This window comes from Rattus norvegicus, chromosome 8 (genome assembly GCF_036323735.1).
Source record: "Rattus norvegicus strain BN/NHsdMcwi chromosome 8, GRCr8, whole genome shotgun sequence".
NCBI lineage: Eukaryota > Metazoa > Chordata > Mammalia > Rodentia > Muridae > Rattus > Rattus norvegicus.
The window spans coordinates 57,112,874-57,129,836 of NC_086026.1; the positions used below are offsets into that span (position 1 = coordinate 57,112,874).

General features: G+C 48.3%; 1 long non-coding RNA gene across 2 annotated transcripts; it reads right to left on the bottom strand.

Moving 5' to 3' along the window:
- Nucleotides 1-2,616: 2,616 nt before the first annotated feature.
- On the bottom strand, nt 2,617-10,649 carry LOC102550769 (uncharacterized). Of its 2 annotated transcripts, none has more exons than XR_001839365.3 (4): nt 10,548-10,649; nt 6,026-6,167; nt 3,825-3,960; nt 2,617-3,606 (listed from the first exon to the last, which is right to left on the bottom strand). It is a non-coding gene; the product is annotated as an uncharacterized LOC102550769 (long non-coding RNA). The 2 variants fall into 2 exon arrangements; XR_593867.4 differs by having other exon boundaries at nt 10,544-10,644.
- Between the last annotated feature and the right edge of the window lie 6,314 nt (nt 10,650-16,963).

Consider the following 16,963-nt stretch of genomic DNA (forward strand, 5'->3'; position numbering starts at 1 on the left):
CCCCGAGTGCTGCGACTAAAGGCGTGCACCACTACAGACCAGCGCTACCTTTGTGTTGTAATAATACACTTAACATTAGTATATCAGTCAGGTTCCTCCAAAAAGGAGAATCGATACGGTGTTTATGTATTTATTTAAATACATTTATGAGGCCTATTATCGAAATTGGTTTGTGGAAGACCGAGATGTCTTATATTAAGTTGTCTGCAAGTTAGAAAAGCAGCAGGGCTAATTATACATTTAGGTCGTGTCCAGAGTCCTAAGACCAGGGGTGCTGATGACTGTGAGTGGAAGGTGGGGGTGGGGAGGATGTCTCAGCTCAAAGCAGAGAATGAATTTGCTCATTGACAGCTCTTTTGATCTCTCCAGGCATTCTGGAGGTCAGATGAAGTCCACCCATGATGGGAAGCATTACCCATGATGTGTTTTATTTATTTTCTGTCTACAGATCCACTGCTAATTGCCTTGGGAAATTCTCTCACAAATACAACCAGATACAATTTGGGTACTCCATAGCCCAGTCAAGTTGAGACACAAAATTAGTAATAGGCAAGAAATATAGGGTTACCTTTGAACCTCAGTCATAATTAGGTTATAAGGTTCAAGGATGAAGACTGGAATCTAACCCAGACTTTCTGTGGCTTTGGGCTGATGAAAATGAAATGAAAATTAAGCATTGAGAATGGCTAAGCTCACCTTTCCCTACCGCTCATGGTCAGTCTTCAACCTTACAGTGACTTCCTGAAGATAATCCCTGCTATAGAGTTTGTATCTCTAGTTTTTCCCCCCCATAATCCTCTAAAAATAGAGCAGTTTTATGAACTTATCTGGAAATTTAAGTTTTGTTTTGCTTGCTTTGTTCTCTGTTTTCTCAAGCCATGGTCTTACTTTTTAACCCAGGCTAGCTTAAAACTCATCATGTAGGCCGGGCTGGCTTTGAACATGCAGCATTTCTCCCTGCACGTGTACATGCTTGTGGAGGTCTGTGGTCAATGCTGAGTTTCTCATTCAGTTATATTCCAGCTTATCTTCTGAGACAGGGTCTTTCATTGAACCTAGAGCTCACCAATTGGCTAAGCTGACTGGTCAGCAAGCCCCAGGGAACTCCTGTGTTCATTTCTACAGCATTAAGATTATACACCTGCGCCTGCTATACCCAGTTTCGTTTGGGTCCTAGGAACCTGTACTCACTTCCTCCTGTTTGTATAGCAATCACTTTATTGCCTGAGGCAACTCTTGAACTCTAGAGAATTAATTTTAAGAAAGTATTCTATGACACCCTAGATGCCAGCCAGTGGATAAGTGGGTAGAGGAAATACAATTTTATACAACGAATTTTTAAAACTCAGGTATAGAAAACAAACTTATTATATCATTAGTACCTAAATAAAGAAGAAATAAAAAGGAAAGGAAAGAACGTGACTGCTCCCAGGCATGGTGGTGGAGAAAGTTCATTGTAGATAGGTGGGAGAGCATAGCCAGAGACACGCACATCTGGGAGAGTCCGGAGTGGTCATGCCCCTAAGCCATGAAGGGAGAGAGGGTGGGGAAGGGAGAGAGGGACATCAAGTACAGCAGTCAAAGATACAAAAAGGGGGCAGGTAACCAAGATGTCTGGATTATATAGGGGACGGCAGGCCAGCCCCTGGGCTGGAGAGTCCAGAGTAGAGGATGCCAGGCACATCCTGTAACAGGCAGGAACTGAGGGATGCTGGGAGAACCTGGAGGGCAGGTCTGCTTTGATACGCTAAGTAGGCACCTCGGCTGCTTGTCCTGGGTTTGAAACTTAACAGTCCGAAATGGGTAGAATTGAAAGGCACCACATTAAGCAAAATAAGCCAGGCTGGGAAGATATAGAGTGCATGCTTTTGTTTGTAAGTAGAAGGGAGATTGTTGTTGGGGAAAACGGAAGGAGGAGAGATGGAGGGTGAGTAATGGGTGTGAATAAAATCAAAGTCTGAACATAGATGAAAATGTCACAACGAAACCCATTTTTCTCTGCAGCTAGTACACCTTAGTAAAAACACGGCGCAGCACTGTCGGAAAGATGTTAATGAATTGTTTGTCAATTAAAAAGTTAAAAGTAGGCTCAGGCAAGTAGCCTGAGACAGTGTGCCGTTAACTGGTGAGGGCTCTCCGCTCTTCCTCAGGCTCCTCCCTAACTTCCTTTTTCGGCCCTGTGAACACTGCCTGCAGGTGGCGCAGGCTCGGCTGCTGGCCTCGGGACCGCCATGTTTGTATTCAGATCGACTTTGATCAGCTGAGCGCTCCATAAACAGAGAGCATCTCAGACCACCTGTTCTGCATCGAGAGGAAGTCTTGGGAGGCAGCTCTTGCCTGAGAGAGCTTAGCCCCCATTTCATTTTAAAAGTCTACTTTCTGTGGCCCAAGGTCCCCCACCTGCCTGGAGCTCCTCTGACTGAGGGAGGGCGAGACTGTCCTTGGATTGTTCTCATGGTGAAATAATTTCCAGCCGGCTACGGCAGAGCCTCGGAACCACGCGAAGTGTTGTCTGGAGAAATCTTGCCCAGATATAACATTGAGACAACATTTAAAACCTCATTTAAGTGAACACAAAGAGAGGGCTCCTGGGTAAAAGAGACTTAATTAATCTCGTTTCTGTGTAGATACTTTTAATTAAATGTAACTCCACATTCCTTGCAAGTAGATTGGAAAGGCCAGACTTGGTGGAGCTGAGCACAGGGGCTGGCAGGTGGGCTGAGGTAATCAGACGCACTGGAAGTACGCTACTGCCCCAGGGCTGGAAACAAGGGATTCACCTCTCTCTGCCCTCTTTCTGCCTCCATCTAAAGCAACAGGTGCCTCCTGGCATGGGCTCCCATCACGAAACATCTCTTTAGCACCTCCTCCTCTTTCTGTGCTTCATCTTCAGGTCTAGTTCAGGCTCTTGACAGTCTCTCCTGGATTATAGCTATAGATTCCTCATGTCCGCCCTCCCGTCCCCACCTCACCCCCACTCTGTGTTCCTTCTACTCCATTCTAAGTTAGCCGGCTAACTGGTTCCCCTTCAAACCCTACTTTCATTGAAATAGCAAATGTCCAGTAATTCAAAACAGCTTTCTATGTTGTTACTAAGTGTGAACTTTTCCTCTTGGTACAGCCAGACTATCGTATCCAGAGAAAGGGCTGAGCTACGATGGAGTGGACAAGAAGTCCCCTGGGATAAAGACTCCTGGGACCAGAGTCAGGCAAACTGTAAAAATCAACTTGACTGATCTATAAAAAGGGGAGGGATTTGGATTTGAGTCAATAGAGATTGAGAGACCAGAGGAGAGACAGCATTCTCAATGAAAGGGTGAATTCTCCATGGATTCATGATCCCAAGAGAGATCAGCTGAAAGAAGGTTCCGTTGGGTAACCTGCAGTCTGTGCACAGGAGGAAGTGTTAAAGACCAGTCTGGTGTGGTCACAGCAAAGACTGGTTGTTCTTCCTGGTGTGTGAATGCCATCTACTTCCTTCCTCTCCGGTTGGTGGGGCCATGAGTTTTGGCCAATGAAATACGGGTGGAGTTTCAGCTCCTCAGAGATCTCCCACACTGTTGCCTTCTGCTCCACACTCAACTGGAAGTAGGTCCAAGGGAGACTCTAGAAGACGACAAAGATATTAGACTCTGAGCCTCAGAGTAGCTTCCGTGTGTGAGATGGTGTTATGACTAAGGAAAAAGCATGCTGTGTGAAGGTTTGAGCGTGTCCCTTGGGAGTCACAGGTTAGAACCTCAATTCTTCAGTGCAGTGGTGTTGGGAGCTGGAGTCTAGTGGGGTTAGGGTGGTAGGAGAAAGATCCAGAATAGATTAATGTCTACCTTGTAAGAATAAGTTAGATGTTTTAGGCCTTGGGTCTCCTCTTCTGTCTGTACATCCCTCTGTGCTCTTCTTCCACTAGGCTCTCGGTAGAAGCCAAGACGATGCTGGTGCTATACTCTTAAGATGCTCTAGACCCTGAACCAAGATAAATTTCTTTTCATTTATATATATATATATACATATATATATACATACATACATACATATATATTCAATATTTTCTCCCATATATACATATATATATATTCAATATTTTCTCATATATATATGTGTGTGTATATATACATATATATATATATATATATATATATAGAGAGAGAGAGAGAGAGAGGGAGGGAGTGTTTTGCTTGCTATAGCAACAGGAAGCAGAAGACATCAAGCCTCTGAGATATAGGGACTGACACACTAATCACCCTCTCATAATTAATACAGTAAGCATTCGCCATGAGAAGTCTCTTGGGAGAAAAAGAAGGTGGATCTAAAGCACATTAGGTTCCCTCAGCAAAAGCCTATGAAGTCTTGTCACCCATACCAATCCATGTCAGCATTCTACTGCAACTCTGAGTGGCCTCGGTGACCAGAGGAAAAGGAAATCTAGACCAGGTTCTACCTCAAAATGGAGAATCAGAGTTCAGGAGCAGCTCTATTCTCCCGAGACTCAGCTGCAAGAGAGAAACAGCTGTGTTTGTCTCTCCCAGTTGTGTGGTGTTGATTGGGGGAGCAGCTTCAGGCTGAGGGGCGTACTCAGATCTGCTCCACGTGGCTCCTTCTAGATCATGGCTGATTGCAGAAATGCTAACCACTCAGCTAAGTCATGCAAGTGCACTGAAGCTCTGCTCCTTGGCTCATCGCTAACGTTACATTAATCAAAGCAAGCAGTGAGCACAGAGTCAATGAGGTGAGGATGTTTGCTCTGTGGAGAGAGAGGAAAGGAAGGGAGAACGGCAGGCTTGTGGGTCAGTGGCGGAATGCTTGCTAGCGTGCACGCGGGCTCTGGGTTTGAATTCTAGTACTGCCAAAATGACAAAAAGGAAAGCCTTTAATAAGACAATTCCTGCCTAGAATTCAATATCCCTTGTCCTATGGGCCCAGTGTTTGAGTAAGACGCATTTTACCAATGTGGATGTACCAGGGGATTGTGGGTAATAGAAACAGGCCTTGGAGACAAAAGCTCCAGCCTCTTGTCCTGCTGCTGAGTGGCCGAGGACCTTTGCAAAGTCACTTCTCTCTGAGCTGTACTTTAATTATCTGGGACACGAGCAAGATGGGCAGAGTGATTTCTACCATCTTTTCAAGCTCACAACCCTGAAGACCCCAAGCAAATCACCTCCGCGACCCTAAACTACGGTCTTTCTGAAGCTGTTTTCTTCCAACCAGGTCCATGTGCTGTGTGTGCTCTGTATGGTCTGGGAAAAAAAACGTGGCTTTTGCAGAGCTGTCCCGGGAGGGAGCTGGGGAGAGGAGGAGGCTGAGTGCAGGCTTGAGTGTATTTCTCTGTGCTTCTAAAAGCCCTTAGATCAGGCTGCTCGGGGCCTGATAATTTTTCCATTAAGAGGAAATAATTTTCTGGGTCTGTTTTGGTTGTATTTATCTGCAGTTGACAGCGTCAGCCACCTCAGCCGTGACATACGGCCCGCCCCCCAGACCAGACGTGTACTTATGGGGAAAAGAAAGGGGCAGAGGTCTGCCTTTCTCCAAGCTGGCATGAAGGGGAACTCAGTCACAAAGTGACCCTGGTATCTATCTCATGTGACCCTCGGGTGACCTCAGGCACCTCCCACTCCATTTCATCCCTAGAAAAGAAATGTAAACAATAACTCCAGCGTGAAAACCCCCACCGTGCTCTCTCCACCCCAGCCCCCACCTGCTGCCTATCGCTTCCCCTAAGCCAGCCTGACAATAACCATTCATCACCAAAAAGAAAACAAAGCACAGAGAAACAAAAACCAATCTAAGGCCGCAAATTGACGTCAAACTTTGAAAAATGGACTGTGAGACAGTGTGCGGTGTGCTCTGTCTGCCTTCCAGAGCAGACAGGGCTGGGCACCTCCTTGTCTGGAACCCTTGTGGCCTCTAGTTCAGTTTGGAGGTGACTACAGCCCAGGGATCTGGTTTGACTTTCAAAGGTAACATTGGGATGGGCACGGAGAGTCTTCCAAGCATCCTCTGAGCATTGTGGTGGGGAATAGCCACCCCTCACCTCCAGAGGACCACTGTCTTGCGGGGAGAGCTGCAGAGGCTGGGCATATGACAGGGTGACATCAGCTCCATGACAACCTTCTGCGTTCTACTCTCCTGGGAGCTGGCATAGAGGATCCAGGCACGTCTGGCTTCAGGAGAGGCTGAGGAAGAGAGAAGCCGGAGAGATCGATAGTTCGCACTTGTGTGCTTAGAGGCTTTACCAAGTTCAAGTTCCTTTCAAAGGTCTGGGACATGCAGATCCCCACTGCACAGCACAGTATAGAGTGAACCACTCATAGAGCCAACAGCCAGGATCTCCTGCTACCTATGGGCAAAATCCCCCAGAGAAGACTAGGAATCCTTCAAAGAAATTTCCCTGGAGAGGGGCTGAGATGGTAATGGGTCAGACACAGATGGGATGTTTCCTCCTGGGATTTGTCTGGGGACTTCTTACTTGTTTATCCCTTAGACCACCCACAGGGCAAGATGGGAGGGATGGTGATTGGTCAGACAGTAATATGTGAAGCTTTGTTTGTCTCCCTTTCCTCCTCTTCCTCCTCTTCCCCCTTCCTCCTCCTCCTGGAGTCAGGTACTACCTCTCCAATCTTGTGCCCAGTGCCTTGGCCTGTTTCCAGATGCTATGGACTCCCCACCAACCAGCCATGCCTTGAAGAACAGATTAGCTACTTCAGGCATCACCCACACCCGCTCTGCTTTCCAGCCCACAGCCCATGCCTGGGTCATTGTCCATTTGCTCAGGGGCCTGAACTCTGTAAGAAGATCCGGATAATCCGACAGGCAGAACAAAGGCAGACTTCCAAGGTTCGAAACCAGGTCTTCCTATGAGCCTTCCATCTCCAGGCAAGTTAATTAACCTCTCTTAGCTTTGGTTTCCTTATCTGAGAAAGAGGCATACTAACACCTCATAGGGTTATTGGGAACTTCAAATGAATTTATGTAAAGAACTTAGCACAATGCCTGAAGCATAATAAATATTCAATAAACGTTAGTTATTTTTGGCTTTTAAACCTCTTCATGTTCCTGTCTTGGTAAGGGCTAATGAATCACTCCAAAGTTAAAATAGATGTTTTTACAGCAATATAATTAAGAACAAAGACTTTTATTCCCCAAGTCACACCTTTGGAAAAGACCATCATCAGTATTGGGGTCTTCCACCTAAACCCTCAGAGTATGACCCAAGCTTCAGGCATGGATAACCGCATCTACAACTGTCAGTCAACATTCTCATCTGAGCCGGAGCCCACGCCGTCCAGCATGCTCACACAGCAAGTTCTGGAACCATCGTATATGATAAAGGGACATGAGTGGAGGAGAGCCAAGTGGGAGGTGGCCTGTGGCCTGGGTACCACCTCAGCGGGGAGCCAAAGGGTGCAGTTTGAAGACAAGGATGTAAACCTTCCCTCCTCCTTCGCTGTATTCTACTGTCCTGTACTGGCTATGTGTGCTTTGTTTTGTTTTTCTCAACTTAACACAAGCCAAACTCTGATCTTCTAGGAAAGGGACCCTGCACTGAGAAAATGCCTCTGTTTGATTAGACTTTGGGGGCATTCTCTTGATTAATGACTGAGGTGGGAAGGACCAGCTCACTGTGGGTGGTGCCACCTCAGGGGAGGTGGTCCCAGTGTGTAAGAGAAAGCAAACAGAAGCAACTGGACCAAGCCAGAAAGCACAAAGCAAATTGGGAACTCAAGGAAGGGTTGTAGAGGATTCAAAAACTAAGACAGAGAGGAAGACTCTTGATGAGAAGCTGTGGCTTCTACATACATACATGTTGTACACCCAAAGGTGGTGCACACTCCCACATGAGTATGTACATTTTACACACGGGCGCAGACACACACACACACACACACACACACACACACACACACACACACAGTAAAGACCTCTTGGGCCATCACTGAAGTGTGCATGAAAAGAAGAAGGGAGGTTGATGGGGATGCAGGACTGCAGAGCTGCAATGCATTGTGGGAAGGGAAGACGTAAGTCTGGCTCTGCGTCTTTGCCTTTCTATAGGAGCTTTGCTTTTCTCCCTCTGAGTTTTTGCCTTTCTCAGCACATCTGCCCTGTCCTCTTTCCACGCAGTCAGCTTACCCGACGCTTCTCGTTTCCACACACTCCTTATATCCAAGCTCTCTGTGCCCACAAATTCCCTAGCTCCGTCTTTGTAGCACCTGCTGCCACTAATGGCCGTTCCCTGTCCAAGTCTCTGCCAAACTCCGGAAGAAGCTGATGTTCATTCTTCCCCCGACCTCGGGACTTTGGCACGGGCCACTTTATGGCAGACTTTTGACTGTCTGCCACACCCTTTCTCATTTATCTGTTGCTGGAGAACAGGGTCATGAACTCTCAGGTGAAGGGGGATTGGAGTGGAACAGTGTATTAATAACTCTTCTCAGAATTGTAATCAAATATTTGACAAGCAACCAGAGAGAGGGAGGAATCCATTTGGGTCCTGGTCTGAAGGTGGACAGACCACCTTGGTGGGGAAAGCATTGGCTTCAGGAGCAGGGAGAGATGAGGCCAGAGCTCAGCTAGATTTTTCCTTTGTCTCCTTTTATCCAGTCCAGGACCCCAGCAAGGGGGATGGAACCACCCATATTTAGGGTAAGTCTTCTTTCTTCCTGGAAAAGCACTCAAAGGACAAATTCAAAGCTGTGTCTCATCAAGTTCCAGGTGTGTCTTAATCTAGTCAGGTTGACATTTGCAATTAACCAACACAAGCCAGTTCCCCCAGAATGGCTTTCAGGTTAGCAAGCCTGGAAAATCCTGCAGCGTGTAGACAAGCTACCTCCTCAACGTTCTCTGGGTTCATCATCTGGAAAGCAGGTGACTGTGAAGATAAAATGGGGGAGTCCCTGAAGGTGCCTGCCAGTCCTCAGATCTAACTCGAGCTGCCTGCTCTTAGGGGCTCTCTAGGGTCAAGTGTGTCTCTCTCCCCTGGGCCAGTGCAGCCTCCCACTAACCAATCTCTTGCCTCAGGCTTACCTCTCCTCCATTGGGTCAAATCTACTTCCCACCTTCTAGCAATCCTGATTTTGAAACATGAGTTTGAGGACCTACAAGACCGACTCCTGGTCAATGTGTGACTGGGCATCTAGTGCTTTGCTGGTGGAACTGTGTGTTTTGGGGATGTTAGGGAAGGGGTATCTGTTACGGCTAAAAGACTTTTGATTCAGCATTACCACTTTTGACCGATCCATCCTGTGGAAACGGAAGTATGGAAAAGACTGCCAGATTGGGTTGCTTATTATAAAGCATTGCTTTAGGTCATGGTATAATCGTAAATGACCTGGAGCTCCAACAGTAAGAATCTGAAGACTTTTTATTAACCATTACTCCAGAAGACAATATCCATATCTGTCTTAAGAAGTCAGTTCTGAGGGGTTGGGGATTTAGCTCAGTGGTAGAGCGCTTACCTAGGAAGCGCAAGGCCCTGGGTTCGGTCCCCAGCTCCGGAAAAAAAAAAAAAAAAAAGAAGTCAGTTCTGTAACTGGTGATTAGGGGATATATACAATGTGAGGCAAACAGGCTGCTCACTTAAGAGTACCATCCACTTTTTTAAAGGCACACACGGTGAGCAGAGATGGAGGTGTTGAAAATGACTGGGTACCTTACACGCATAAAACAGAAGCTCCCAGGCTTTAGAGCCACCAGTGTTGGTGGGAGCGTTGCATGTTTGAGTGGTGTACTTGACCAGACTTTCGGGAGATGGTAAAGACCTATCTAGAACTCAGCGAGAAGAAACAGGCCACCTTTGAAGGTTATAGGTGATCCCTGCCTCCCCATATTGATCTCTGTCTCTCTCTCTCCTCCTCCAGGAGAAAGAACAGGCTCTTTCTCCACATGTCCTTACCACCGTGGTGTTCTGCCTCACCATGGGCCCAGAATCAACGGAACAAGGGATTGTGCGCTAAAAATCTCTGTGACTGAGCAGAAAGGACTCTTTCCTCCTCGATCAGAGATGTGCAGAACTGCTTGATCCAGTCATAAGTACTGACAGGGCTCTGCCAGATGCCTAGGCCACCCTGTTGGGCCTGACCTTGCAGGTCTGGAATGAACGATAGGTCTGGCAAGCATGTTCTGAGTGACGTTAGTGCCACTCTCTCCCAGAGAACACACTTTGAGAACCCAGGCACAGTGTGCAATGGGGGTGGAGCAATAGGTGTGGGGATGAATATGGACTTCGTCTACTTCATATTCCTTCACTAGATTTTGCATGGTTCTGTCCCTGCTATCAAGCCGGAAGTGGGATCTGGCTTTTTAAAAAGAGGTGAGGAAGTTCTAAAATCAAGAAGTAAAGAGAAAAAGAAAAAGCACTCTGCTTAGCTCAGGTCACCAGCTTTCCCGATTTCCTTTCCTGGCTTCCCATGGCTTACAGAACGAAGTCCAGACTCACGTGCATGGCATCAGACCTCCCAGCACCGAGCTCTTCAGTCATGTGTTGGCTGTACGCAGTAGACCTACCTGCCCGGGATGCACAGAGCCCTCTTTCCCTTCCCAGGAAGCCAGTTACCTACATCCTCATCTTCACTCCTGTGGTGGTTGCCTTAAATGACTAGATAGAGGCCTTTTCTCCTGGATTTGCTGGGACGGGTGGACATTAGAGCCCGGTGCATCCTGGGTAAGTGTTCTACCACCGAGCCCCACCCCTTCCTGGCAATAGGCTTCTCTTTGTGTTCCTAGCACTAGGAACAGGGCTGCGTATACTGTAGGTGCTCAATACACGCTAGGAACCAGAGAGGACAAATGAATGAAAAACCGGCAAACAGGGGAAAGCTCCTACAGGGAACCCCCTATTTGGGTAGCCTGCTACACACAGCATCTTCTGCCAAGGACTGGCTATGCTTCCCCAGGTGCTGGTTTGTCGAAGAAGCAGCGAATAAACCCGGATGGCGGCAGAGTAGGCAGGTGCGCGGGAGCAGGGTGCGCTGCAGCCCCACCTGTCTCTCCTCCAAGCTCTTCAACCTGCTCAGCCTCCCTGAGCCCACTCAGTCTAAGTGGGTAATGGTGAAGGGGGGGTGGAGGATGCAGGGAGGTCCCAGCATGAGGCTGTAAGCGGGCTGAGTCCTTATGCTAATTTCTCTTTGGAGCAAGGATGTGTGTTTGTACGCATGAATGGGCACCTATGGATGTGGGTGTGTGAGCATGTGCATACTCATCGGTAATTAATTACAAAGCCTCACGCTTGTGTGGTACTTTACAGTTTATAAAGCATTTCACGTCCATTATCCTATTAAGTCCTCGTAAAACCCCGTGACTTATGCTGTGATAGTTATTTACATTTTCGTAACGGGCGAAATAAGCCTTAGAGAGAGCTTAAGTGACTTGCTTCAGATGGCACCTTGAGGAAGCTTGAGGATAAAGAGAACACAGGTATCCCGTATCCCTGGCCCTGAGTCCTGGTGCTGACATTCCTCCTGGCACCCATGGCGACGGTGACTGAGAGGAGGCATAGTGGACCTTCAGGCATCAGCTAGTCACCCCCGACTGGGAAGGGTGCTCTCCCCAGTCCTTCCCTGAGCCCTGATAGCTCAGCACACACTGGCCCGAGCTGACGACCTGCAGGCAGAGTGGGGAATAAAGGTGTTTGCAGGAGAGAATGAGCCTTAATAGACAAGAGCTCACTCTTTGAAATCTACTAAGCTTGGGTCCCAACGTTGTCTTTGTTTTTTCTTCCTAGCCATGGCCTATTGGGTCATCACTGACCCTCTTGGTTCCAGTGATCACATCTGGAAAAAAAGAGATGGATTTTGCTAAGCTTGACTGCGGGGCTATCAAACGAGGACAGCATGTGTAAGGTGCTTTGTACAGGGTCCAGTGTGAACGTCCCAGATGACGCAGTCAGGGAGAGGCTCTGAGATGAGGGGTCCGAGTCTTGCTGGGTGTCCTGGAGTCGAGAGGAATCAGGAGGTCTGGGTTAATCAATTCCCTCTGTTTGTCTCTGGGACCTAGCTTCTCTCTAACATCCTGGATCGGCTACTTTCCATGTAACTGCAACCAAATACCTGGCAATACACCATAAAGGAGGAAGGGGTTATTTCGGTCACAGTTGCAGAAGGCGTGGCTCCTCGTGGCTGAGAGGTGACCTCAGAGGCAGTGGCAGGAGCATACTGTGGCCGTGTCTTCACTTGGTCAGAAGCCAGTGAATGCAGGACTTAACCAGCCATGCACATAACCTTCGGGGTCCCCTCCCCAGGAGCCCAAGGATCTACAACCTCCCCAGACAGCTCTGCCAGTTGAGCGGCACGTGTTCAAACACACGAGCTGGCGTGGGGCATTTCACTGTCAAACCACAGCAAAACTGTAAGACCTGGCAAGGAGAAGGGAGCTTGAAAAGAAGGGGGTGGGGGTGGGGTGGGAGTTGACATAGCCGGGGCAAGTGTAGGATCCGTCTTACAGCTGTCCTCAGACAGAACAGTGTGAGCGTTAGGCAGGAGCTTCAGCCCATCAAGGCTGGAGGGTGGAGCCCGTCATAAGTGTCCCACACTTACTTTCCCATCCTTCATGCTCTGACAGGTTTTCTTAGTGCTTGCGTTTAAGCCAATATATCTAGTTGAACCCCGTTTTCTTTACATATTGCCTATATGGTCTTAGACTAATGCCTGAGCCTCTCTAGGCTGTTTTGCACCTCTGTAAAAAGGATAATGTCTATAATGCCAAACTTGTAAGTTTATGACTGTGAATTTTGTGTGGCACGATATCCCTAGCCGTGAGAAGGGAAGGAAAGGGACAAGTCTGAGTCGCTGTCCCCTAATGAACTCGACCTCCCTTTCCATCTGCGGAAGTGACCACCTGCCCACAGAAAAGCTGAAGAAATGCACCTGCATGAACGGGTGTTCTTTTTCCCCAAACAATTTTGACAGAGCTTCAGCCAGAGTGGAAGCAGCGCCCTCTGGGAAGAAACCTGGGCACAGTGGCACAGACAAGGTGCCTTAGAACCTGGAGAAATGGAAGATGGGTCCCGAGATCCTCCATGAGCCCTCATCTCCTCCGGTCTGTCTTCAGTGGCCTTCCAAGATTTCTTTCTAGAGTGTCCATGATTATCTCTAATTCTTTATTCCTCCTAGGTTTGACATGTGACTCTTTCAAAAGACATTTTTGAGCACCAGCTATGTGCCAGATACTTTTTATATATGTCTGCACTTCAAACGTGTCCCTTCAAAGACTTTGCCTACGGCAAACCTGAGTTTCATGGGATGTCTGTGACAAGAGGCGGGACCTCTCAGCTGCCGCTGAGAACAAACACAAAGGGTGGTACCCAGTGTTCTTATTTAACAGATTGAGGTCCCAGGGGTCAGTGAGTCCGAAGTACCTGCCATGTCACCTAGTTAATGGGGAACTAGAATTGAACCCTGAGTGCTGGGTTTGGGATTTAGCTCAGCCATTACACTCCAGCTTCATCCCTAGCCAGGACTTTTGCAGGGACATCCTTCCACTGCCCCAACCCAAGCTGTCCCCGTACTGCCACCCAATCACCTTCCTGCAGTGTCATCTGCCTAGGTGACTTTCAAAGGCTTTCTGCTCTGACTTCACCCCTCTGGTAATGGCCTGGTGGTTTCCCTTCTCTAAAACACAAGACGCCCCTCTTTTTGAGCCCCTCATCACAGGCCCTCAGTCTTCTCAGATGCAATGACAGACTCTCTGAAGCTCGCTGCTTCTGTATCCATTGGCACCATCCAGCCTTGGCAAGCTCCATTCTCTCCTTCCCTATGGGCAGACACCCTCCCCCCTCCTCTCTGGGGAGACTTGGCCTGTTCCCACCAAGACACCAAGCAGGGCGAGGGCCTAGCTGCAGCTTCTGCTTCAGGAAGCAACTCATGGCGTCCTTGAAAAGGAGGACAGGAAGAATAAAGTGCAAAAGTGCAAGTTAGCAACTCACAAATCATCCAGCCTGCGCTTTCTTAGGTGCAGGTGCAGGAGAGAAGGAAGAGCTGGGGGGTGGGACGGTGCTCAGAGGTAGGGCGAGAGTTTTAACGTGAGCTAAGTTGAAGCAGCCCTCTTAAAAAACTAAAATCTGAAAGGCCGTCAACTCTCAACACTGAGAGATGTGAGAGAGAATGTGTGTGTGTGTGTGTGTGTGTGTGTGTGAGCATTGTGTGAGTGTGTGTGAGTGTGTGTGAGCATGTGTGTCTGTGTGTGAGTGTGTGTGAGTGTGTGTGAGCATTGTGTGAGTGTGTGTGAGTGTGTGTGTGTGTGTGTGTGTGCGTGTGTGTGTACCCTCTTGCACATGTGAAGGCCAGAGGAGGACATTGGGTGACCAGTTCTACTATTCCACACCTTGCTTCCTTCTGGGTCTCTTGTTGAATCCAGGGTTAGGCAGGCTGTCATTAGCAAGCCACAGCGATCCTCCTGCCTCTGCCCCAACAGCTCTGTGCTTCCAGGTGTATGTGCTTCTGTGCCTGGCTTTCATGTGAGTGCCGAGGATTCAAACGCAGAAACCTCTGAAACTTTTGAATGGTGACAGTGTGAGATTCCACAGCTGGCTCCAAGTGAAGGGTCAAGATGAAATTGCAGGTGCCCTGAAAATGTATAAAATCACTGCTCTGCTGTGCGCTGGATGTGTGGGAACCACCTGACAACTTCATGGTTCGTCCTGGGTCCTATCCCCAAACAGCTCATTGTGTATACAAACTATTCCAAAGTCTAGAAAAATGCTTAAGCATTCCGAGGAAGGACAGCTCAGTCTGCCCAGGGAGAAGCATCACTGGGCTGTTTTCACTTCCAGCCTCCTAAGCCACCAATGGAGAGGGCTTCCCAGCTAAGCCACCAATGGAGAGGGCTTCCCAGAAGGGGACCCGGCTTTGGCTCCTCTTCCTGAGAGCTTGGTTAAGGTTTACCAAGACAGAGGGGAAGGTGAAGAATATCAATATTTTTGCCAGTGCTGAGCAAAGAAAAGTTTCTATCTGTCTGTCTGGTGATCTGGGTTTGCTCTAGGGGACAGTGCACACATGCACGTGTATGTGTGTGTGTGTGTGTTAATGTATGTGTGACTGTGTGTATGAGTGTGTGTGAATGTGTGTGTGAATGTGTGTGAGCATGTGTGTCTGTGTGTGTGAGTGTGTGTGTGAGTGTGTGTGAGCATGTGTGTCTGTGTGTGAGTGTGTGTGAATGTGTGTGTGAGTGTGTGTGAGCATGTGTGTCTGTGTGTGTGAGTGTGTGTGTGAGTGTGTGTGAGCATGTGTGTCTGTGTGTGAGTGTGTGTGAGTGTGTGTGAGCATTGTGTGAGTGTGTGTGAGTGTGTGTGAGCATGTGTGTCTGTGTGTGTGAGTGTGTGTGAGCATTGTGTGAGTGTGTGTGAGTGTGTGTGAGCATGTGTGTCTGTGTGTGTGAGTGTGTGTGAGTGTGTGTGAGCATGTGTGTCTGTGTGTGAGTGTGTGTGAATGTGTGTGTGAGTGTGTGTGAGCATGTGTGTCTGTGTGTGTGAGTGTGTGTGTGAGTGTGTGTGAGCATTGTGTGAGTGTGTGTGAGTGTGTGTGTGTGTGTGTGTGTGTGTGTGCGTGTGTGTGTACCCTCTTGCACATGTGAAGGCCAGAGGAGGACATTGGGTGACCAGTTCTACTATTCCACACCTTGCTTCCTTCTGGGTCTCTTGTTGAATCCAGGGTTAGGCAGGCTGTCATTAGCAAGCCACAGCGATCCTCCTGCCTCTGCCCCAACAGCTCTGTGCTTCCAGGTGTATGTGCTTCTGTGCCTGGCTTTCATGTGAGTGCCGAGGATTCAAACGCAGAAACCTCTGAAACTTTTGAATGGTGACAGTGTGAGATTCCACAGCTGGCTCCAAGTGAAGGGTCAAGATGAAATTGCAGGCGCCCTGAAAATGTATAAAATCACTGCTCTGCTGTGCGCTGGATGTGTGGGAACCACCTGACAACTTCATGGTTCGTCCTGGGTCCTATCCCCAAACAGCTCATTGTGTATACAAACTATTCCAAAGTCTAGAAAAATGCTTAAGCATTCCGAGGAAGGACAGCTCAGTCTGCCCAGGGAGAAGCATCACTGGGGCTGTTTTCACTTCCAGCCTCCTAAGCCACCAATGGAGAGGGCTTCCCAGCTAAGCCACCAATGGAGAGGGCTTCCCAGAAGGGGACCCGGCTTTGGCTCCTCTTCCTGAGAGCTTGGTTAAGGTTTACCAAGACAGAGGGGAAGGTGAAGAATATCAATATTTTTGCCAGTGCTGAGCAAAGAAAAGTTTCTATCTGTCTGTCTGGTGATCTGGGTTTGCTCTAGGGGACAGTGCACACATGCACGTGTATGTGTGTGTGTGTGTTAATGTATGTGTGACTGTGTGTATGAGTGTGTGTGAATGTGTGTGTGAGTGTGTGTGAGCATGTGTGTCTGTGTGTGTGAGTGTGTGTGTGAGTGTGTGTGAGCATGTGTGTCTGTGTGTGAGTGTGTGTGAATGTGTGTGTGAGTGTGTGTGAGCATGTGTGTCTGTGTGTGTGAGTGTGTGTGTGAGTGTGTGTGAGCATGTGTGTCTGTGTGTGAGTGTGTGTGAATGTGTGTGTGAGTGTGTGTGAATGTGTGTGTGAGTGTGTGTGAGCATGTGTGTCTGTGTGTGTGAGTGTGTGTGAGCATTGTGTGAGTGTGTGTGAGTGTGTGTGAGCATGTGTGTCTGTGTGTGTGAGTGTGTGTGTGTGTGTGTGAGCATTGTGTGAGTGTGTGTGAGTGTGTGTGAGTGTGTGAGCATTGTGTGAGTGTGTGTGAGCATGTGTGTCTGTGTGTGTGAGTGTGTGTGTGAGTGTGTGTGAGTGTGTGTGAGTGTGTGTGTGTGTGTGAGCATGTGTGTCTGTGTGTGTGAGTGTGTGTGTGAGTGTGTGTGAGCATGTGTGTCTGTGTGTGAGTGTGTGTGAGTGTGTGTGAGCATTGTGTGAGTGTGTGTGAGTGTGTGTGAGCATGTGTGTCTGTGTGTGTGAGTGTGTGTGAGCATTGTGTG